Raw genomic sequence first — 23,622 nt, 5'->3', positions numbered from 1 at the left:
GATTATTGGCAACTAGAAAGGAAGATTGGGACGCCATCTCGTCCTGTAAACAGAAACATGATGAAGATACTAGTGACTTCTATTCAAGATTCGAGAAATGTTTTATTATTAATAGTGGCCTAAAACCAAGTAGCGAGTCATATCCACACCTTTTTGTATCAAAACTAGTCGAGAACTCCCTACCATTAGTTAAAAACCGAGTGTACAAAGTTGAAAGTACTTGGCAGGCAAATACGCCATCCCAGATGTTACAAATGTTACAATACCATCAGAATAGAATTAGAGAAGAACAGGATCAGGAACAGAAACGCATGAAAGACACAAAGATGAAAATGTTAGTAGCTCAGACGGTCCCAGCCGACGGTCATAGGAAGGGTACGAACCAGACAAGTCACACTACAGCTCCCGTTAAAGGGACATGCAATTATTGCAAGCAGCCAGGTCATTACGTACATGAATGCCCCGTCCTGAAACATAATATAGCAACAGGTAAAACTAAGGAAAGACAGCATCCGCCTAGACAAGATCAGGTCCAGCAACAGACCTCACAAAATGTACAGCCCATGCAGAATACACAGCCTATGCATGCCCCATCTCATACAGCACAGACAGTAGCAGTACCACAGCCCATTGCCGCAACTCAGCAAGTTTCACAACAGATGTACCAGTATGCCCAATCTGCATATCCAGATTACCCCCGATATACATGAAACAGCCTAGAGAGGGAAGGTGGCTTGCCTCTTATTGAAATTCCTGTAGATCAAGAAGGTCCTTATGTACACAGTCACGTATTGGGAAAAGACAGAAAGTTTTTAATTGACACAGGGGCAAGCCGCACCACAATCAGCCATAATGAAGTCCCAGGGGCACCCCTCTCAGGCTCACAGAATGTTTCCCTTGGTTTTTCAGGACAGCCTATTGTAAATGAAGTATCGGAACCAGTACCTTTGGCTGTGGGTCCATTATCACGAGTTACAGATTTGTTACTTACGAACTCATGTCCAGAAAATCTGTTAGGAATTAAAACATTGAAGGCTCTAGGAGCTATAATCTGCTGTTCCCCGGAGGGAGTTAGACTCTTTCTACGGGATTTCAAGGGTCACTATGTGTTGCGAGAATTCGATGTCAGATTGAAAAATGTACCAGATCACCTGTGGGCAAAAGGCCCAACTGATGTAGGTTGTATGCATATCACACCATACCGTGTTACACTCAAGACAGGAATTGTTCTACCACGAATCAGACAATACAAGTTACCACCCGATGCTGTAGTGGCTTTACTGGAAATCATTGAAGAGCTTATTGCCCAAGGAGTGGTCGTCGAGACCGACTCCAATATCTGTAACTCACCTATCATCCCAATTCTTAAACGTACTGACCCCAATGCACCGCCAGTATATCGGCTGGTGATTGATCTTCGAGAACTGAACAAATGTATTGTACCACAGTACCCTGTGGTCCCCGATATCTCTTCCCTATTGACTGCTATTGATTCAGAAGCAACGTTCTTTACTGTAATTGATCTCAAGAACGCTTTCTTCAGTGTACCTATTGATCCGGAGAGCCAATATCTCTTCGGATTCAGTTTAAATGGACGAAGTTTCAAATTTTCCCGCGCACCTCAAGGATTCACAGAAAGCCCCAGCATCTATAGTCAAGCACTGAAAAGACAACTAGATTGTATTCAAATGCCAGTTAACACAGCTTTACTGCAATATGTCGATGATCTACTGATCACCGCACGAAGTGAGCCCGAATGTGAACAAGCATCACTGACAGTTTTACATTTTCTGGCCGACAAGGGACACAAGGTGTCTCCTTCGAAGCTGCAATTCTGTGTTCAGCAAGTTGTGTACTTGGGTCACTTGCTGTCCAAAGTGGGGAGACAGCTCACTCCCGATCGCATTCAGTTAATTGTAAATATGCCACGACCCCAGACACAAAAGGAAGTGCGGGCCTTCATAGGCCTCACCTCGTACTGCAGACAATGGATTCCTCAATATGCATTTCTAGCTAAACCACTCATCCAGCTAACGACGCAGGAGGCAGCAACCTCGACTGTCCTCCCTTGGACTCAGGAACATACACAAGCCTTTGAGGAATTAAAGAAAGCATTATGTCAAGCACCAGTTTTAGCGACACCATGTTACAGCAAACCGTTTACACTTTTTGTTACAGAACGTGATGGTACAGCATTGTCTGTCCTCACTCAAGATCAAGCAGGTTCACATAAGCCTTGCGCTTATTTTTCAAGTACATTGGATTCAGTAGCCCAGGCACTCCCTGCATGCTTAAAGTCAGTAGCAGCAACAGCGTTAGCAATAAGACAGAGCGATTCAATTGTTTTAGGCCATCAGTTAACAGTACAAGTTCCACACTCTGTAGAGGTTCTTTTAAACAGAACCCAGACTCAGCACTTGACCATAGCACGACTGACAGGTTACGAATTAACACTATTCCAGCCACACATAGAAATCAGACGCTGCAGCATTCTGAACCCCGCAACACTGTTACCTACAATTATGACAGATCCAGCCCCGCATGATTGCATAGAGATCATTAATGCAGTAACAAAGCCCCGACGAGACTTAACAGATGTTCCATTGACAAATCCAGACCTGACACTTTATGTGGACGGTTCATGCATGCGAACAAGTACGGGAGAATTAGTGGCCGCATATGCCGTGACCACTGAAACCGAAGTTAAAGAAACACATCGTATTGACACACTGTCCGCTCAAGCGGCAGAGCTTATTGCTCTGACCCGAGCCTGTATTCTAGCCAAGAACAGAAATGTCAACATATACACTGATTCCCGTTATGCGTTCGGAGTTGTACACGACTTCGGCATGTTATGGCAAGAACGAGGTTTTCTGACCTCTCACGGTGCCAAGATCCAACATGGTCCCCTCATTCAAGCACTGCTAGAAGCAATACATCTGCCTTCAGGAATATCCGTCATGAAGTGTAAAGCACATACTAAAGTCACAGATTCTGTTTCCCAGGGTAACGACCTGGCAGACCAGACAGCAAAACATACAGCATTAACTCACACTCAGACAACTGACATGACAAAGACAACCGGACCGACACATTGTATGACAGTCAGAGATCCCACACTAGATGTTATCGATATTCAGACACATGCTACCCCAGAAGAAATAAAGAAATGGATTGAACTAGGAGGGATCCAGACAGATCAAGGTTGGATGACGAAGGGAAAATCTACATGGTTTCTCCCTGACTCTATGGTTTAAGTCATGATTAATACAGCACATAGTCCAGCACATCTAGGAGAGAAAGCGATGTTAGACAGTTTGCAAAATCTTTGGAACAATAAACACTTACGAGCAGCAGCGAAACAGAAAGTGCGTACTTGCATGATCTGTTGTCAGTTCAATCCAGGTAAAAGCGTCCCTATAGAGCAAGGTGGATTTCATCCTCCCGATCACCCTTTTGAAGTCCTCCAGATGGATTATATCCAGATGGACCGTTGTCGAGGATTTAAATATGTTCTCGTAGTTGTTTGTGCTCTGTCCCGCTGGACCGAAGCATACCCAGTCCCAGATTACACTGCTCCGACCACTGCCAAGCAGTTGGTTCGTGAATTCTTCCCACGGTACGGCTTGCCTCGTGTCGTGTACTCAGATAACGGTCAGCCATTCTCATCCGCATTAATGAAAGAAGTTTCTTTATTGCTAGGATACCAGTGGAAATTCCATTGTGTCCGACATCCTGAAGCCGCAGGCCTTGTAGAAAGGCATAACCAGACACTAAAGATCCGCCTCGCTAAAATATGTAAAGAGAAAGGGGTCGACTGGATAGTCGCCCTGCCAGTGGCACTATTCTATATGAGAATGGTTGCCCATTCGAGATCAGGGCTATCCCCGTACGAAGTGGTTTTTGGTAGACCACCGAATATGTGGGGGACGCCCATTCCGAAAAGAATTACTGATGTTGATTGTAACATGTTGACAGATTACCTTGCCTCCTTGATGTCTGCACTCCAATCATGTCGTTCACAGGTTGCCGCAGCCTTCCCTGACAACACTGATGTAAAGCCACATGATGTCCGTCCTGGGGACCTAGTATTGGTGCGAAACTTTGATAGGAAGAGCCCGCTGGAGCCCCGCTGGAAATCGCCGAAGACCGTCCTTCTCACCACAAGGACCGCCGTGAAGATCGAAGGGAGAAAGGGGTGGGTCCATACGAGTCATGTGAAAAAATTCCATGAACTGAAACCAGACCGAGACTCGTCCACCCCCACCAAAGACTGTGTTGAGCCAAAAGACTTTACAGAATCTGAACGAGAAAAAACTCCCCAAGAAGAGTACCGATCGAAACTCCGATCTAGCAAGTCAGAGAGTTTAATTGTTTAAGTCCTCCCCTAGGTGAATCGGTTAAATAGTTTCTGACATGTATCCCCTAGATCGAGATAGAGAGAGAGAATTCAAGTAACGTACATACTGTAAATCACTTCGTAGTCACTGTATAGTGACACTATTAATCATGTTTATTCTGAGTATTTTAATTATTGTTGCTAGCATCCTTCTACCTATCTACTACCCTATTTTCAGGCATGAACAATCTGTTTACAATGTCTCTGCTGAACACACTTTTAGCGAGTTATTTCCACACGAACTCTCCTACAGACTTGCGCTGCGCAACAACACATTCATTAGTATGCTACACCATTCCCATCAAACTAACAATGCTACAGACTGCTGGATATGTGGCCGACTCCCTCCCTACCAGAATTACAAGGGAGCTCTGCCCCTCTTTCCGTACCCGTTCACTCACAATGGCTCCTGTGGTGCATGGTTTAAAATAATTAATTCTCTAGATCCTGATATTGCTGTTTTCGATGGGGGCTGGGTTTGGGGAAACTTGAACTTGGTCCTGCTCGACGTCTGTTACCCTGATAAGGAGGGACTCCCCACTAGAATAGGAACTGATCTAGAAAATGAAGTGTATGGATTAGGTAATTATACAATTAGCCTTATGATTCTTACTGTTGAATCCGAAGCCGCACCTGTTATACCCACTATGTCAGTATTGCCAGTCACTGGCGAATTATGTATCAGAAAGAAAGGTTCAGTACACTTAGGTCATAGTAAATGCACTACTGTGATCGAATTCAGTGATCATGGAAAATCGTCCTTTAAAGCTATTCGTCATTCTTACTTTGTTTGTGGTCATACCGCATACATACGCCTACCTCCAGATTGGGATGGTACCTGTTACATTGCATTCCTTCTGCCACCTGTTTTCCTAGCTCCTCCTGATTACCACAGAAATACAAATCTGGTAAAGAATAGACCCAGAAGAGATATCCCACTTGTCGACTACACAGAAACGGCATGGGAACAGTACACCGATTTTAATAAAGGATTCTTTTTCTTTTCAGGACCTGTTCAAAATAGTAAATTAATACGCAGATTAACTAGAACACTTGAAGCAGTAGTGAATGAAACTGCCTCCGCCCTAGGTAACCTAACAGAAGAGCAGTCCGCCATGCGGGTTGTTGTCCTTCAGAATCGTCTTGTTATTGACGTCATCTTGGCAGATAGAGGTGGAGCTTGTAAGGTCATCGGGTCAAGTTACTGTGTTTTCATACCACAAAATGCACCATCTGTATATCAAGCTATTACACGTCTCCATAAAATTGCAAATCAGATACATCAGAATCCAGGCACCTGGACTTGGTACGGTTGGTTCTGGACAACGTTAACCGCTTGGGGATGGAAGATCCTATCCTTCCTAGGCATTGGCCTAGTCCTAGTATTCAGTTGCTGCCTGTGCCTGCAGTGCGGGCCAGCGATTTGTGGACTGTGTGCCACATCTTGTATTGAACATTCCAGTTTTCTCTAAAAACGTAAAAGAAAGAAAGAAGAACAAATGATGTTACAAGAACAAACTGATCGATTCATGAGGATCGATATATCATGAAGGGTCCGTAGGGAACAAGGAGGGAATGAGGAAATATAAATTTTATGGTCAAGTTGTGTTCCCTAGCGCGTACCCCACCGACTCCATGTACCAGCTTAAAATGCATGTAACTTCCCTCCTGTGTCAGCTATGAAGACGCAAATACATTTGCGTCCAACGTTAACTTGTCCTCTTCCAGATCCACCCTGAATGGATTAAATAGTCCGTTCCTAAGTATGCTATGCCACCGTCTTTTTGTAGTGTACTTTACATGTTTTCCTGCTCTGGCAAAGTAGGCCCTGAATTTCTGCCACCGAGCCTCTTTTCTGGCTTCTGACTCTGACAGCCTCAGCCCAGGCTGCCTCTGTACCCGTGAACTCTGACTTACTTCCAGCGCGGCCCCTCGCGCTCAGCTCAGCCTGCTTTCTGCCAAGACTGACTATAACCTTCGAGTTATCTGTTCCGCTCCTCGAAAATGCATTCCTGCCTACTAGCTTCAGTAAACATCCTCCCCAGCTGCAGAGCCAAAGGGCCGACCTGTCTCAGTGCAAGTAATTCATAGCTTCTGTTACCATGCTTCCATGGAAGGCCCCGTGCCCCCACGCTTCTCATGCAGACACTTAGGCGCTTATACACGCATCCACAGTTAGTATAGAATAGCTTCTGCCCCAGAGACCTTTCCGTCCAGATAATATGGTTCCTAAACATCAGATATCAGATATGGTAGAAGTACAAGTTGATCTGACATGCCAGACTTCTGTCTCTTTCCGTCAGTGTAAATGTCAAGTCCCCTGCACCCCTCCAGTTTCACGTCTATCACACGTCATGCAGCTGCGCGCGTATCCAAGCTTCCGATTTCTGCTGACATTGCAACATTTCTGTTAGTGCCACCCCTTTGTGACACTCATCTGTGACGTTTCTAGCACACACCTCCAGTTCACGCCTAGTCTACGCCTTCTGATTACGTACTAGTAACACGTGTATACTGTTATCTTGTCTTCTCTCAGCTGTTACGCCTACTATACTGTTTCCTATGACATGAATTAAGTATATAAGCTATGTACTGTCAATAAAATGTAGCGCTCTATCCCTTCTTCCACCCCTGCGGTGGGAAGAACATGATATTATGGTCCTGACCATTCCTTTTTGAGGAATAAAACCCCTAAGAACTCTAACACCACGGACTCTGGTTCTTTCTTTCCGATTTGAGTTATTATTGATTAAGTACCTACCTGCATAGAAATTAAGAGAGTAAATTATATATTTACGTCACCATGACGGTCTTGCATTTTCCTTCACTTTATAAGCCATCAGAAAATGGTTCTCATTCCCAATGCCTTTACATATCTGTCCAGCGGCGGGACATTTACCTCTGTGTGGAAACTAATATCCACATCTAAAACATAACTTCTTTCTACATGTAAATAGCACTTTGTGTCCTTCAGCCTTTTGCTTTGGCTTACTTTTTATGCTAATGACCTCTTGCCTCCATGAGAGCAGCTTGTCTTTCAGCACTCTCCTCAGGTCTGTCAGCCATCAACACTCGCTCCAGACCAAGAGTTTCTCTCAGCATTCAGCTTCTAAATTAATCTGACAGGCTTCTATCAATAACTCTAAGTCGCATAGCTTCCTCACCATTGAATTAATTGAATTTACAGTGTTTGATGAGTCTATCAAGTCTCTCCACAAATTGATTGATGGCTTAACTAACTTTTTGGTGTTCCTGACTGAAATATATCGTTCATTATCAACGGTTAGTTCTGGATTGAACATTGGATTCAGAATTTCTTTACTCTGAAAATAAGTAATCTCTTCGTCATTTTGCAGCATTTTCTTTATGACTTCTTTCAAACCATCACCAGCAAGATTTTTGAAGCACTTGATGATCTTTTTGTTACCAGTCTCTTTAAGTGCATCAATTAAATCATCAAATGTCTCTATCCACGCAGACCATCATTCAGCAATATTTAGCTTTTTGGCTATTACAAAAGGTGCTGGTGGTTTCAGGAATGCAGCTGCATTGTAGACAAGTGGAGAACTAACTGACACTGTGAGTTGTTCCTTATGACTTAGTGTTTGCAATTTGTCTGAGAGACCTTGCGACATGCTGGCTTTCAACTCATCTTTAATTAGAGCTGTAAACATGACTTTCTTTGCAGCTATATGAAACATTTCAATTTTTCAAGAGTCGGTCTTTGCCTCTTTATTCTTTGGAGGCCTGAGAAGTTGTTCTGAGTCTCACTCTGCAACTTTGTGAATGACCCACTGCAGGTATGGACGACTCTGTAAGCACAACCTAAATGCTTCTCCTTGGGCCAACTTCATTAAGTGCTGTAGTATCATTAATGTGTTTAATGCATTCAGTAAAAAGTTTATTTCTATTCTTCTCAATATCAATTTCCATGTTCTTATATCTACTTGATCTCCACCTTGCAGAACTTCTGTTCATAGTGTTATTTTGAAAGTTATGATTATAATCGGCTGTGCTTCGTAAGCCAGGTTGAATCCACTTTCAACGTTAGCATTCCTTAAAATGTACAACTTTTTCTTGCATGGCAGCGCAGTTCCTTTATGTATGGTTTGACAAACATGTTCTCTACCATCAAGGTGTAAATACGTTGCAACTCTTCTGTTGTCTATACTAGCTTTATAGAGAGTGAAGTTACACTTTGACTTCACATGCACGTAGTGTTGATTCCGTTCTTCGACAGAGACACATGTGGCATGCACTAGCAGTATGCTTAGACCACGGTAAACTCTCTGTGATAGCACACTTTTTCTTAGGGTTACTTAGCCGTTATCTCATCGCCATTTGTAGTATCTTCACAGCTTGGATACCCTCAAATGAACATGCCACACACAGAACTTAGTATTAACAGTTTTACTCTGCTGCTTGTAACTGCAAACTCAACATTCTAAAAAAGAATTACAAGGCATTGCGCTCTGATACCTACATCACATCTCCACGGAGTCTGTTAGGAGCCTAAAGGGCTGCATTATAAAATATTGCAAGACACTTCAATTAGGACAGTAACACTGGTCAGAAATTAGATGGCTCAAAAATCACTTTACGTGAAAATGTATTATAATATTTTGTGAAAATGTTGTCCCGTAACTGTTAAGCTTAAAGGCTACATTACTTTACAGAGGTCAGAACATTTAAAAAACAATTTAACCCGCAATACAAGGACACTTGTGCAGGTGCAGAGTTGTGGGTATATTTCATCAGTAACAATGCGCTGCTACTGAATGGGATGTGAAAACCCCTTTACAGGTGGGATGGGTATGGAGGGTTTCTTATTTAAAGGAATCTTTGGGTAATTAATTACACAACAAATGAAATTTTAAAAGTACATTGAGCTACTAAGCATAATTCCTATTTTATTTCTTCTCTTGTGTGCCTCTACAGTAGAGTAACATAGCAGAGTTTTTCCTTGCAAACTGACTGTGTGTTTAGAACTAGGAGGACTATCTTAGGCCTGCTAATTGTTCTCATAAGAGTTGTTGCTGAGGGGTATGGTCTGGCCACAAAAGGAGATGCCCGCTTAATGCAAGACCTCTGTGCTGAGACGTGCAGTGGACGACGGCATTGGCTTCCCTGGCATCATGGGGACATCCTAACATGCCACCATATCCTGCCGACAAGTTGAGGAGCTAGATCCTGGCACCTCGAGCCTGGCAAGAGACTCCTTCTTGGCCCACACTGACTGATGTGGGCCAGGGCTATAAAGGGTAACACTGCTGTGGCCCACAGTGAAGCGAGACGCCTGCCTGCGCCAACCAGCAGTGGGATGCTCCACCTCAACTGTCCTCCTCTCTCCAGATGCTTCTTCTTTGGACCTGTGGGGTCCCTGATCTCAGCCCCTACCATGCTCTCTATCCATGCTGTAGGGCCCCAACCTGTGACACGCCCACTGTGATCCTGGTCCGGCAGAGGTGACTACCCCATCAGCGCTACATGGGATGGTGGACAGCAGCAGTCTTGAGGCCCAATCTTGGATGGGCCTACATCAAAGGGTGACCGCAACACAGGGCAAGTCGCACAGACAGGTTGGTTCAACTGCAGTGGAGCATTACACCTTATGGTCACCTGACCACGGACCACTGCTCCTAAGGGCCAGTGGGGGCCTTGAGGTCTATTCCTCCCCACCACACCCACCACCTTCACAGTGGAGCCCTAACACTAGATCTACCAACGCCACTTCACCTGCTGCAGAGCCACATGTACCAATTGACACTACCCAGGCCGGAGGCCCCTGTGGGCATTATGGCCTGACTCCAGCTGGACCTGTAAAGTAACGAGAAGCCACAGCTCACAGAGCGCCCTGCTGCCTGCAGCAGGGAGACATGCCTGAAACCCTTCCTTAGATCGCTGCTCCCATGGATAGGTGGGGGCCCTAAGTCATGTTCTTCCCACTGAGCCCCCTGCCAACTTCCGCAAAGCACTGATCCTGACCTTGTCAACAAGACCACCATGGCTTTGGTGACCTTGGTGCCATTGGGTGTCATACGGGCCGGTGGCCCATGGAGACATTGAAATATATCCTAAAGTGGAGTGCTGGACCGCTGGACCTCTGGAACTCTGTTGTCCTCATGCTGGATCCCCCATTTCCAGTCAGCTACTTTTGGCCTACCTGGATGTGCAGCGGCCCGGCAGTATTTGAGCCGCTGACTCTTCCCGCACCCGGTGCCATGGGTCTTGCACATCTCTGCCAACTGGACAGTAGTGAGCACCCCGAGGCTCTGGGACTCATTAAGTCTATAAGCCCAAGTTCTCATGGCACCATAGGGCATGCTATTTCCACCACCGGACACTGATACTGTGACAACAACAGAGATGGCTGAAGCTCTCCCCCGGACTTGTGAGCACTTCACATGATCTGGGGATGTCTCATTGCAAGATGATGGGTAAACCCGCACAACAGCTCCTCTTCACAACATCACTCATACAGGGCCACTCCACAAATAACCACCAGACTGCAATACCACCTGAGCCCAGTCTACTTCAACCCAACATGGCCACAACACCTGATGCCACCATAGAGCAAATATTGCAGGAAATCTAAGATGTAGGAAGACAGCAGGAGGGTATGGAGGGGACTATCTCTACCCTGTCAATTTAGACCAAATCCATCAATGCAGATATAGCCAGCTTCGAAAAACAGACTTTGTTCCATCGGCTCCAGTTTTCCAGGTCAATGACATTGCTGCGTAGAAAGTTCTTGATCCTGCTCTGTTATGGTATTGAGGCAGTCCTCCAGCACTGAGACCTGCTGGATCAGACTGCCTCAAAACCAAACCGGAACGGGATCAAGAACTTTCTACGCCACAAAGTAATTGACCTTGAAGACTGGAGCCAATGGGACAATGTCTGCTTTTTTGGCTTCCCAGAGAATGTGCAGAGTCCTGACACCAAATCTTTTCTTGTGGCCACACTCACGAACCTCACAAGACTGCTTTTTGAACCCCCCTTTGGAGATGCAAAGTGAACACCACCAGGGCCGGTCTGGCTGTTGCGGGCACCAGGCAATCCCCCGGTGTGCTGCAAGGGTGGTCGCCGGTTTTGGGCCCCTGGGGGCTATTTTTGTTACAGGGCAGTTGCAAAATCAGCCCTGTAACAAAACCATCCCCGGCAAAGAGCTCAGTTACACCCCCAATTTCCCCCCGGGGGCCGGCCGAGCACTTTGCCAGGGCCGGTTTTGGTTTCCAGTCCGGCCCTGAACACCGCAATACAACAGCCTCTTATAGCCTGCTTCCTATGCCATGAACGGGTCTGGCAACTAATAACAGTATCTCCCACACACAGCTAATACAAATTTTAAGGGCAAGAAATTTGGATAGCAGTGGCCTTTACTAAGTAAACCACTGAACGCCACAAGGCCCTCCTCTCCCTTCGGCCCCTTCTCCAAACACTGGATCTTAAATATGGCCTCTTTGAACCCACATACCTCTAAATCACCGAGGATGACATCTTGAAGGAGTTTTGAATGTGGAGGACCTGCACCACTTTTTGGAAGGACTCCCCCCATAGGACAAAGGCACTGTTTCCTCTCCCCCTGTGGACAGTGCCACCCTACTGTCAACCTCCCTCCCTGGGAAACAGGACCCAGGCTCTCCAGGCGGTGGCTGTGCTCACACAAGAGCAAGACAGGGACAATCAAGCTCCCCCTGAAACCTGCCTCTGCCTTGGAGAGTGTGCCCTGAGGTCTGATTAGCTGAAAAGGCCCTGGTACGACAGGATTGCTGTCGTGGGAATGCTGAATATTGACTTGATTCACTCCTAGACTGCTTTTTCTCTGTTTTGTTTTATATATTTGCTTGTTTATCTTCTCATTGTCCGATTGCTGCATACATAACTCTTGTCTGCTCTGTGTGTGTCAGGTGCTGTGGGTTGATTGATCCCAGAAGCTGACTCTTACTTTGCCCACCAAACGCAGGCATGCAGCTGTAAGGGTCTTGCAGCCAGGAATGGCCCCACGTTATCCCTGTCCGCTTCATCCCTGCACCAATGCCCATTGCAGGCCCATGCTTCCTGTGACTCAGAAGTAACTGAGGCTGTGCGCAATGCCACAGACAGACTCCTCAGGCCCTGAGAGACCGGGTGGTACAACTATCCTTCATGCTCCACTCTACAGGTGGCCATCCAAGGCGTACTTGCACTTCCCCTTCTCTTCTTCTCTTTCGTAATTTGGGCCTCTCCCCTTTCCACATTGACCCTTATTCATCCTGCTCGCTACACCGGTAGGTGCACCATTCATCCCATGTGAGGCCTCCGGCCTCTCAGGTAGTCACACAACCTCTCAATCGCCCATTCAGTCGTCCTCCTCCTTCTACTCTTTCCAATGGATTCCAGCGCTTGCCCCCTGCCCCCGCCCCCTGCCCCTCTTATAACTGTGACTTTTTCACTGCACAATATGTGCCTCCTAACCATGCCTGCCTCCCAAATGGGCCCCCCTCTGCACATCACAGCCCACAAGCCTAGACCCAAAGCACACAGCTCACAACCCCCAGCACCTAGTTCCCTGTATGCAGTCTACCTCACCTGCCTTTCCATATTACCCCTCCCACTTCCCCCTTCCAGTCCAACTCTTGGTACTCACTGCTAACCCATTCTCAGCACTGAAAGTCGCTCTCCCTACGTGCCCGGTAACCTACCTCTCCCGCTCCTTGTTCCCCTTGCCTCTTCCCTCTTGACCCCATTTGTACCCTCTTTCTTTTCCCTTTCATTCCCCACCTCTTCCTCTCTCCCACCTGACCCCTACCAGCCCTCTGACAGACCCCATACCCATCCTCATCCCCTCCCTCCCACCACCCTCCCTTGCCTGCCCCCACTTTGGCTCCCCTGCCTGCCCAAATCACCCTCCCATCTGTACAGTTTCTGCTCCTCTGTAAACCCTCCAGCCACCATCGCCTGGACCTTTCACCCTATTCTCCTTTTGTGATTAGCTAGATGCCCCCCCAGACTCCCGGCTCACACAAGGCAGCATCCGCCCCTAACACCCTCCATTCAAGTGATCTTAAGTGGCCCCAAAATACACAGAAACAGGTGAAGGTGACAGCAGATATACTAAAGAGACTGAAATATAATGTGACATCTCCACTATCAAAATCCATGACATTTCCATGACATTTTTATTACTGATGGGTGGGTTAGAATCAACAAAAAAGGATTTTGGTTATCTAAAAGCAAAGCCTTGAGTTGAAGAACGTTTGTGACACCTGGGTAGACAATGCAACCCTTTCTTATCTTAATAGTCTACTGAGCTCTAAAATGCAACATACCCTCTTTAAATTTAAAGTGGGGTTACACCCAAACGTGCACCCTTCCGGGATGGGTACTTTTAATAATGGAGATGGTTTATGTGGATGTGTACTCTGGAGACGTTCTAATGTCCATGTACTTTTAAACTGACAATATTTCTTAACTTTGAAACAGGAAATTCGAAAGCCTATGTTCCTAAAATGTAATATTAGATCAAGAATTGTTGCACTTTGCTTTTTAATTAGAATGCAAATTTTAGATATAGCATGTGCCTTAGCTAGATCTTAATGTTTATAAATGACTGTGTACCATATCACTTATTGGTGAATTGATTGTTCAACTCATGCTGGTTCTGGTGGCTTAGTGGACTAAGGTGTACACTGTAGGGATCTGTGTTGGACCTCATAGTGACAGGTTCAAATCCAAGTCGGTCCACTCAGCCTCTCACCCTTCAAGGTTATTAAAATGTTTACCATTGAGTTGGGTAGCAATAAACATCTGTCATCAAGTGCCACGATGCCATAGGTAAATGTGTACTTTACAAGTACACGTTATAATATGTATGCTTATAGCTGAGATATATTTTAAGCACTGAATAAATATCTTCCTATACATTGTGAGTGATTGCATGGTGGGTTTAACTATTTATTGTTTGACAGGCTTGTTCTCAAATAAACAAATGTATTAATTCAGTGCAAAAGTGCACTCCTTTAAACAAGGTGAATTTGGCTTACACCCGATTGGCACATTTAACTTACTTGTACCTCTCTCGTAAATTGGTGCAACATGAACCCAGGGCATGTTAATTAAATGCTACTATTGGGCCTTCAGCACTGATTGTGCCTCCCACTTAAGTATCCTTTTAAAACATGTCAGAGGTCTGCCATTACAGTCTGTGTTCTGCAAGGCTTTTTAATACATAAGTCACCACTAGGATTGGCTCTATACAGCCCATAGGGTAGGGTGCAGTGTATTTAAAAAGTTGCACATTTACTTGCACATTTTACATGTCCTGTAAGTGAAAAACTCCACAGTTCGTTAGACCCTAATTTGAGGCCTACCTCCCACATAGGATAATATTGGGTTACCTTATCAATCAATCAATCAATCAATCAGTGTTTGTATAGAATGGATTATCACCCCCAGGGGAGTATCTTGAGTTTCTTCCTAAAGTCAGCAAGTGAAGCGGTGGTTCAGCAGTAAGGTGGGACATCATTCCTGTGCTTGGTGACTAGGTAGAAGGATAGACCTCCGGCGTGGCTCAGTCGGATGCGGGGCACATGTGCAAGGGATGTGGATCTGGGTTGTCTGGTCAGCTGGTAGAAGTTCAGGTGGTGCTTTAGGTAGGAGGGTTCAGCATTGTGAAGGGCCTTATAGGCAAGGGTCAGCAGCTTGAACTGCCATCCATTCTAGACAGGGAGCCAGTGGAGGTTTGTGAGGTGCGGGTGATGCTGGTCCATCTGGATGGGTTGAAGATTAGTTTGACAGCGGCGTTCTATATGATCTGTAGTAGTTTGAGAAGATGGGTGTTGGTTCCGGTATACAGTGAACTTCCGTAGCCTATTCAGCTGGTGACAAGGGCTTGGTCATTGTTTTCCCGGCGCTGATAGGGATCCATCTGAAAATGTTCCAAAGCATGTGAATGGTGTGGGAGCAGAAGGAGGACACTGTGTTAAACTAGTGCTTCATGGAGTCAAGGATGATGCAGAGTTTGGTATCGGTGGGAGAGGGCCCAAATTCTTTGGGCTACCATGTGTCGTCCCAAGGAGAGGTGTTTCTTCTGAAGATGAGCACTTTCATCTTGTATGTGCTCAGCTGCAGGCAGTTGGATCTGATCCAGTTGGAGAGATTGGTCATGGCATTCTAGTAGCTGACCCTGGTGGTGGTGGTGAGAGAGAGTATGATTTGGGTGTCATTGGTGTATGAGATGATGTTGATTATGTGGGTGCAGACAATGTCAGTTAATAGTCTCATTTAGATGTTGGATAGTGTGGGGCTGAGGGAAGATTGTTGGGGGACCCTGCAGATGATACTCTTGGGTCCGGAGGTGAAAAGCAGTGGGTGGATTTTTAGTGCACATCCTTTGAGGAAGGAGGTAATCCATTTGAAGGCATCTCCTTTGATGCTGATGTCGTAGTCTGGTGATCAGGGTATGGTGGGAGAGTGTGTTGAAGACCACTGAAAGAAGAAGGATCAGGGCTGCTATCTTGTTGCAGTTGAGGAAGGATCTGATGTCATTGGTCACTGCTATCAAGGTGGTCTCAGTGCCGTAGTTGGGGCCGAAGCCAGACTGTGAGTAGTCAAGAAGGTTTTTTCCTCCCAGATGATGTGTGAGCTGGTGATTGATGGCTTCCTGTGGTCTGTCCAAGTGAGTTCGGTGGTGTGGCTAATTTTGATTTTGTCACTGGCTGTGGAGATTGCATTTAATAAAAGATAATTTTGGATTGGGAGTGGGTAGGAAAGTCATATTTGGTGTCTGAGGATTTTTTATTAAAATCCCTCTTTAATTGAACAGTGGGATTTAAAGTCAAAATTCTGAAAATGCTGCTTTTAGATAGCTGTCATTTTGTGGTCCTAACCATTTGGCGTATGCATCCTGTTCCTGGGTCACATGAGTAGGTAGCTGACATTTGGCTTTTGTGTATTCCTATTAGATCAGAAATTTGGTGAAATAAGAAAATATTGGAAATGAGCAAAGATACAAAACACAATTTGGTGCGGGTGATAAATTTTGCCCCTGGTTCGCTGAATTTTGCCCACACTGCGTGCTGCTTGTAAGGTATGTTCCGGCAAATCGATTCCAACTGCCATGCGTCTGAGTTTTTTCTTTGCACAGGTTCACCAATGGTAATTTGGCATCTCCTAGCATAATTTTTGGGCACTAGTAGGGCACCTGGTGAGATTTTCTCAATGTGGGCAGTCTCAACCATCCAAGGGTAAAAAGCTGCCACTCGCAAAGAATATCTATTCAAATGGCTGCAAATAACAGCATCCTCTAACCCACCATATGGTTCTATTTCAACCCATTTGCGGAACTCAGTAGAATCTCACAGAGTGTATATCTAACTACTAAATGACTCATGGGAGCAATGCAAGTGCTTCAAAAAGATTATGATTCAGAAAAGGGGGTGGTGATGAACAGAGTGTCTGAATTAAGCAGACCACTCTTACCCAGTCCAAAGATCAGGGCTTGATCCATCACCGTTGTTTAGCTCACTGCACCATCCCAGCTCAGAACTTGGCTATATGCAAATTAGTCTGACCCTGGCCCAGTGCATCATGGGAACAGGGCAGACCAAACTACCAAGCCAATTCTTATACTGGGAAGGAAACAAGCTACCGGGGACCGGTTTCTGGCATTTCAGCCGTCTTCGGCCCGGCTTGCTTGAATCCTGATGGTGCAATGAGCAAGGGACTCACATCTGAGTATACCCTTCCACGCTTATGGTGGACAAAAATGATTCAGAAAAGGGGGTGGTGATGAACAGAGTGTCTGAATTAAGCAGACCACTCTTACCCAGTCCAAAGATCAGGGCTTGATCCATCAGCGTTTTTTAGCTCACTGCACCATCCCAGCTCAGAACTTGGCTATATGCAAATTAGTCTGACCCTGGCCCAGTGCATCATGGGAACAGGGCAGACCAAACTACCAAGCCAATTCTTATACTGGGAAGGAAACAAGCTACCGGGGACCGGTTTCTGGCATTTCAGCCGTCTTCGGCCCGGCTTGCTTGAATCCTGATGGTGCAATGAGCAAGGGACTCACATCTGAGTATACCCTTCCACGCTTATGGTGGACAAAAATGATTCAGAAAAGGGGGTGGTGATGAACAGAGTGTCTGAATTAAGCAGACCACTCTTACCCAGTCCAAAGATCAGGCTTGATCCATCACCGTTTTTTAGCTCACTGCACCATCCCAGCTCAGAACTTGGCTATATGCAAATTAGTCTGACCCTGGCCCAGTGCCGAAGACGGCTGAAATGCCAGAAACCGGTCCCCGGTAGCTTGTCTCCTTTCTGGTGAAGAATTGGCTTGGTAGTTTAGTCTGCCCTGTTCCTATGATGCACTGGGCCAGGGACAGACTGATTTGCATATAGCCAGGTTCTGAGCTGGGATGGGGCAGTGAGATAAATAACGGTGATGGATCAAGCCCTGATCTTTGGACTGGGTAAGAGTGGTCTGCTTAATTCAGACACTCTGTTCATCACCACCCCCTTTTCTGAATCAAAAAGATTATAGCATGGATGGTGGGTGGCCAACAGTGAATTTAGCAAAGCTCCAGCCTATCCATTAAAATTGTTCTTTTTTTATATTTGTTTGTGAATTACTTACAATATTTTATCATTTATGTATTTGTTTGATGAATGTCAGTAAATGTAGTTTTGTGTATTGTTCCGCAATTCAAATAATCAAAATATCTCAGGCCGGCTTGCCCTAATTGCTTTAATGACTCAATGGTGGTCCCCAGAATCCAATAATGAATTATTCAGGGGCAATGGATTTGAGTAATGAATAAGTGGGGTCCGAAGAATTTAAAAGGTTAAGAACCATTGCTTTAGAATAATACTAAACCTTCATAACCAGTTTGTATGAGATTGATATTAGCAGGTATCTCAAACAGAATAATAAAATGTACATGTACAATGGTCTGAATATGGAAGAAAGGCCAGAGATCTTTCTGATTAACTATCACATGAATTAGATCTTCAGTTAGCAGCTTCTAAATCTTTCATGAAACTAAAGTTGATGTTCTTATCTACTTCAATCCTAATGCACATAGCAATACACTGTGTTTCTATTCTTATTCAATCATCCATGAAATTAGTATTTGTTAAGTATCTGAAGGTAAAATAATTATCCAACTCACAGTTTGGCGGAGAACACAAATCATTTAGGATGGTACTGAAATGTGTGGAGTTGGTAGCAAGATCTTTAAAGCAATTCATTATACATAAAGACTTTGGGACTTATCACAACTACGGCAGTTCTGGGACCGCCGCACACGCGGTGGTGGTCCAACCTCTGTATTATCATTGTTAAAGTGGAACTGCCTCAAGCCCACTGCCACCACCAGGATACCGGGGTAGGGGGAGAGGGGAAGGGAATGGTGGTGATGCTGATGCTGATGCTAGCACTGCTGAGCCCAATATGACGTCCCTCGAGCCTAACTTTTCAGAGTGGGGACACCACCATATAAAGGTAGTCAGGGAGTAAGGAAAGGAAACCCACACAGAGTCCCTGGGCCTTTTTTTTAATGTGGGGGTTGCGCGGGGAAGCACATGTTGGGCCCACCCAACAATGGCACTGTCATGAGTGCACTGTGTGGCATGCATGACATGGTCCATGTCACACAGTGCACTGACATGCTGGAGGTGCTCTCACAGTGATGGTGTTCAATTCAGGCTTACCTATGGGCAGAATCATGCTACCAGAGTGAGACCGCCTCTCTGCCAGCCCTGGAATCACATTTTAATCCAGCGGGCGGGGTTCAAGTGGATTTGGCGATCTTCCTGGGACTTCCACAGTGGCAGTCCTACAGAAACACTGCCAAAGAGAACCCTTTGTGTGGATTAACCCAGACTGGATCTAGTGGATGAATTAGTTTTCTATTCATTACCTGCCAGAATGTTTGACATATAAACTTCAAACTGATCAGTAATGTTGCAAATGTATAGCCTATCATTAAACATTGCACGTCAGTGGAATAAAGGTTAAATTTCGGTCCATTTTGAGAACAGATCATTAAGTTTCCTTAAAAAAATAAAGTCTCACAAGTTTCTTAAATTTGGGGTCGTATAGGCAGCCAGGGCATGGTGCTGTTGTAGCTTAGAGTGTCGTACAGTTAAAGTTTGTAAAGTTAAAGTTTGTAGATTTATATAACACAGCTTAACCAGGGATTATCCATGGGCAGAGGGAGATCAAGTGATTTTACCAGAATCACAGGATGATGCGCCCACGTGGAGACTCGAACACAGATCCCCAACTCTGCTCCACATCCTCTCACTAAGGTTTATACTATAGAAATAAGACTGTGCATTTGGACAACATAAACATCAGAACTGTGCAAGATTGAGTACATTCACACCATCGGGACATATTGGCCTTAGTCCTGGCTATCTCCCAGTACGTAATCTCTGAACCTCTAAATCTTACAAGGTACGGAATGGTATGCGTGACCTCAGAACATGACAACCCTGATTCCCCAAGGAACTTGTGGGAAAAGATAAGTCCCTTTGGCTAGTAACTCATGCATGCCCAAAGGGAAACACAAGAAATACTCAGATTGGCATTTCAAACATTTATTAAAGCAATAAGTTTTTGTGTACAATATGTGCACTGCAGAGATTTATAGAAAGATAAACAGAATAGAGTAATCAGCATTACAAGATTGTTAAAATTAAAGAAGATAACTATTTCAACTGTTTGTGCTGCTACAATGATTTTATGCATACATATATGGTCAAATTTATACCCCTACCAAGCGCTTCCTAACCTAGTGGGTTTAGTGGGGTGAATTTAAGAGAAAACCTTAGGGTGATCTATCCAGGTCTTACCTGTGGTGTTAGAATGGAAATCAATCAATCAATCAATCAAAGACATTTATAGAGCGCACTACTTACCCGGAGGGTCTCAAGGTGCTTGGGGGGGGGGGAGTGGGTGCTGCTACTGCTCGAACAGCCAGGTCTTGAGCTTCTTCCTGAAGGAGAGGTGGTCTTGGGTCAGGCGCAGGTCGGTCGGGAGGGAGTTCCAGGTTTTGGCGGCCAGGTAGGAGAAGGACCTTCCTCCTGTTGTCGTTCTTCAGATGCGGGGGACGGCGGCGAGGGCGTGACTGGCTGATCGGAGGTGGCGCTTGGGAGCGTAGAAGTTGATGCGGTTGTTGAGGTAGCTCGGGCCTTGATCGTGTAGGGCTTTGTGTGCGTGGGTGAGGAGACGGAAGGTGATTCTTTTGTTGACGGGGAGCCAATGCAGGTCTCTCAGATGTCCGGAGATGTGGCTGTGTCGTGGGATGTCGAGGATGAGTCTGTCTGAGGTGTTCTGGATCCGCTGGAGTCTCTTCTGGAGCTTGGCGGTGGTTCCGGCGTAGAGGGCGTTGCCGTAGTCCAGTCGGCTGGTGACGAGGGCCTGGGTGACCGTCTTCCTGGTCTCGGTGGGGATCCACCGGAAGATCTTCCGTAGCATGCGCAGGATGTTGAAGCACGACGAGGAGACGGCGTTGACTTGTCTGGTCATGGAGAGGGAGGAGTCCAGGATGACGCCCAGGTTCCGTGCGTGGTCTGTCGGTTTGGGTGCGGTGCCCAGGGCGGGGGGCCACCAGGAGTCGTCCCAGGCGGAGGGCGAGGAGCCCAGGATGAGGACTTCCGTCTTGTCTGAGTTCAGTTTCAGGCGGCTGGTCGTCATCCACTCGGCTACGTCTTTCATCCCTTCGTGAAGGTCGGCTCTGGCGGCGGCGGGGTCGTTCGTCAGGGAGAGGATCAGCTGGGTGTCGTCAGCGTAGGAGATGATGTTGAGGTTGTGCTGGCGTGCGATGGCTGTGAGGGGGCTCATGTAGACGTTGAAGAGGGTGGGGCTCAGCGAGGATCCTTGAGGGACGCCGCAGATGACTTCGGTGGCCTCTGACTTGTACGGTGGTAGTCGGACTCTCTGTGTTCTTCCGTCGAGGAAGGAGATGATCCACTCCAGTGCCCTCTCCTGGATTCTGACGTTGCTGAGGCGCTGCGCTAGGGTGCGGTGGCAGACAGTGTTGAATGCCGCGGAGAGGTCTAGGAGGATGAGGGCCGCTGTTTCTCCGTTGTCCATCAGGGCTCGGATGTCATCGGTGGCAGCGATGAGGGCGGTCTCGGTGCTGTGGTTTGCTCGGAAGCAAGACTGTGAGGGGTCGAGGGATCCATTCGTCTCGAGGAAGGCGGCCAGCTGCTTGTTGATGGTCTTCTCGATGACTTTGGCTGGAAACGGGAGGAGCGAGATGGGGCGGTAATTCTTGAGTTTGGTGGGGTCCTCTGTAGGTTTCTTGAGTAGGGCGCTGAGTTCGGCATGCTTCCAGCTCTTATGTTTGCACATTGTTTTACGTATGTTAGCATTTACAGTGTCATTTTCTTTGTCAGCGCCATTTTCAGTTATAATAAAAACGTAATCTTCGCTATGTCCGAGAAAAGGTCTCTCTTGAGTTGTGTTTCTCCAAGGCTAAGTTTTGCTTCACTAATGAATGCACAGTTCTTATTAGATCATACCTTTCCCTTTAGATAGAGGCCTTCTCCCACTTGTCTAGTGGCGGGCAGTGCGAACTTGAGTAGCAGATAATGTGTGCCCGGCCTAAGAATCAAAACTTATCCTCTGTACTTTACTGTTTAGCTGCATCTGCTTGGTAAATTCCATTGTGGGCATGTTTTCATTGGTTCTAAAATGTACATAATGTGTCTTCATTCTTGCTGATGTCAGTCCCTCTGCAGCACTCATCGTGACTGGACAGACTGGGCTCCACTCTGAGTGTATCTAAATAAACAGATATTGGTTTGTATTCTTTACTGTCTGACCCACTCTTCATTTGGTATGGAAGGCTGAGAGGTGGTCATGAGTGACCCGGGTGACCTTTCTTCAGTTGGTGCCCGAACAGGAACTCCTTTGGGTGAGTGAATCATCCCCTTCCACAGACGGGGGGGGAGGGGGTCGAGGCTATCATCGGGTCAGACTGACAGACCCGGGATCCCTGCACGAAGACCTTCTGATACTCGCAGGTGCCCCTTTTGTCCTGCCGGTTGGTGCCTTGCTCAGTGGTCATCCCGACTGGAGTCCTAAATGTTGAAACCCTTGGATCTGACCATTTGGTCTGAAGAGTCGGCAGGGGAGATTTGGTTTGCTTGACCTGCATATATCAGATTCGTTTGTTTTTTAGTTTTTTTAAGAATATGGTATGATTTTGGTTTGAATTTGATACGGCCTGAGGACCGTCTTTGGGACAAAAGCATTTGCAATTGATTTGCCAGGCATAAATTGTGAACTTGTTTTCTTTTGAGAATGCCTGGTATCAGTTAATTGTTTTCTTTGTTCAGTCACGGTTGTTCTGCAGATGATCGACACAGAAAGCTGTAACATATGATAGAGAAAAACAGTAGAAGGGAATTGAATGTGAAGATAGGAGATTTTGATTGCAAGTTGATAAATCGTATATGGCTAATGAGGAAACTGCTACTTTTGTGGAAGAATTGTTAAACACCTGACCTCCGCCCCATATGATGTATCCCTCTGTCCCTGTGCCATCACAGCCACCTGTTACAGCTGTTCCCGCTGTCTCTGTATCTACTTCTGTCATTTTGATAGCTGTAGCTTTGGCTCCTCCTCTGTCTTCTTTGCCTTCACTCTCTGTGGCTACTGTGGCTGTTCGCACATCTATTGTTTAGGCATCCCTATCGTCAGCTCTCTCTTCCACAGAGCACTTGCCTGCTACTATCCTACCGGTGCTTCTGTTGCTTCTCCAACTTTGATGGTTCACTTTCCAGCATTTTGGGGTTCTGAAACACCAACACTTGGATTTGAGGATAGATATTTGGCTACATTTTATGAGCATATAGGCCCTTTTGTACGGTCCACAGTGGGGGATGAGGAGAAGAAGATATTAGATAATCAGGCTGCGCAGTGGGGTCGTAATCCCATTTAGAGTATGGAGGATGTTTGGGGTGTGATGAAATATTATGTGCCTTTTATACAGCAGCATTCTCTTAAACATATGTCCTCTACGTTGATTGGCATTGGCAGCATCATTTTGAGGATGATGCGCCACAAATTCTATTTGATATGTATGTATGTATGTATGTATAGGCATTTATATAGCGCACTACTTACCCGGAGGGTCCCAAGGCGCTTCGACCGCTGCGAAACCCTTCCTGGCTTCCCTGAGAGATGGTCCCTTAATGGGTATCTCCAGGGTGAGTCCAGG

The sequence above is a fragment of the Lissotriton vulgaris genome, chromosome 3_1 (genome assembly GCF_964263255.1).
Source record: "Lissotriton vulgaris chromosome 3_1, aLisVul1.2, whole genome shotgun sequence".
In the NCBI taxonomy this organism is placed as follows: domain Eukaryota; kingdom Metazoa; phylum Chordata; class Amphibia; order Caudata; family Salamandridae; genus Lissotriton; species Lissotriton vulgaris.
Note: the sequence above shows the minus strand (reverse complement) of the source record.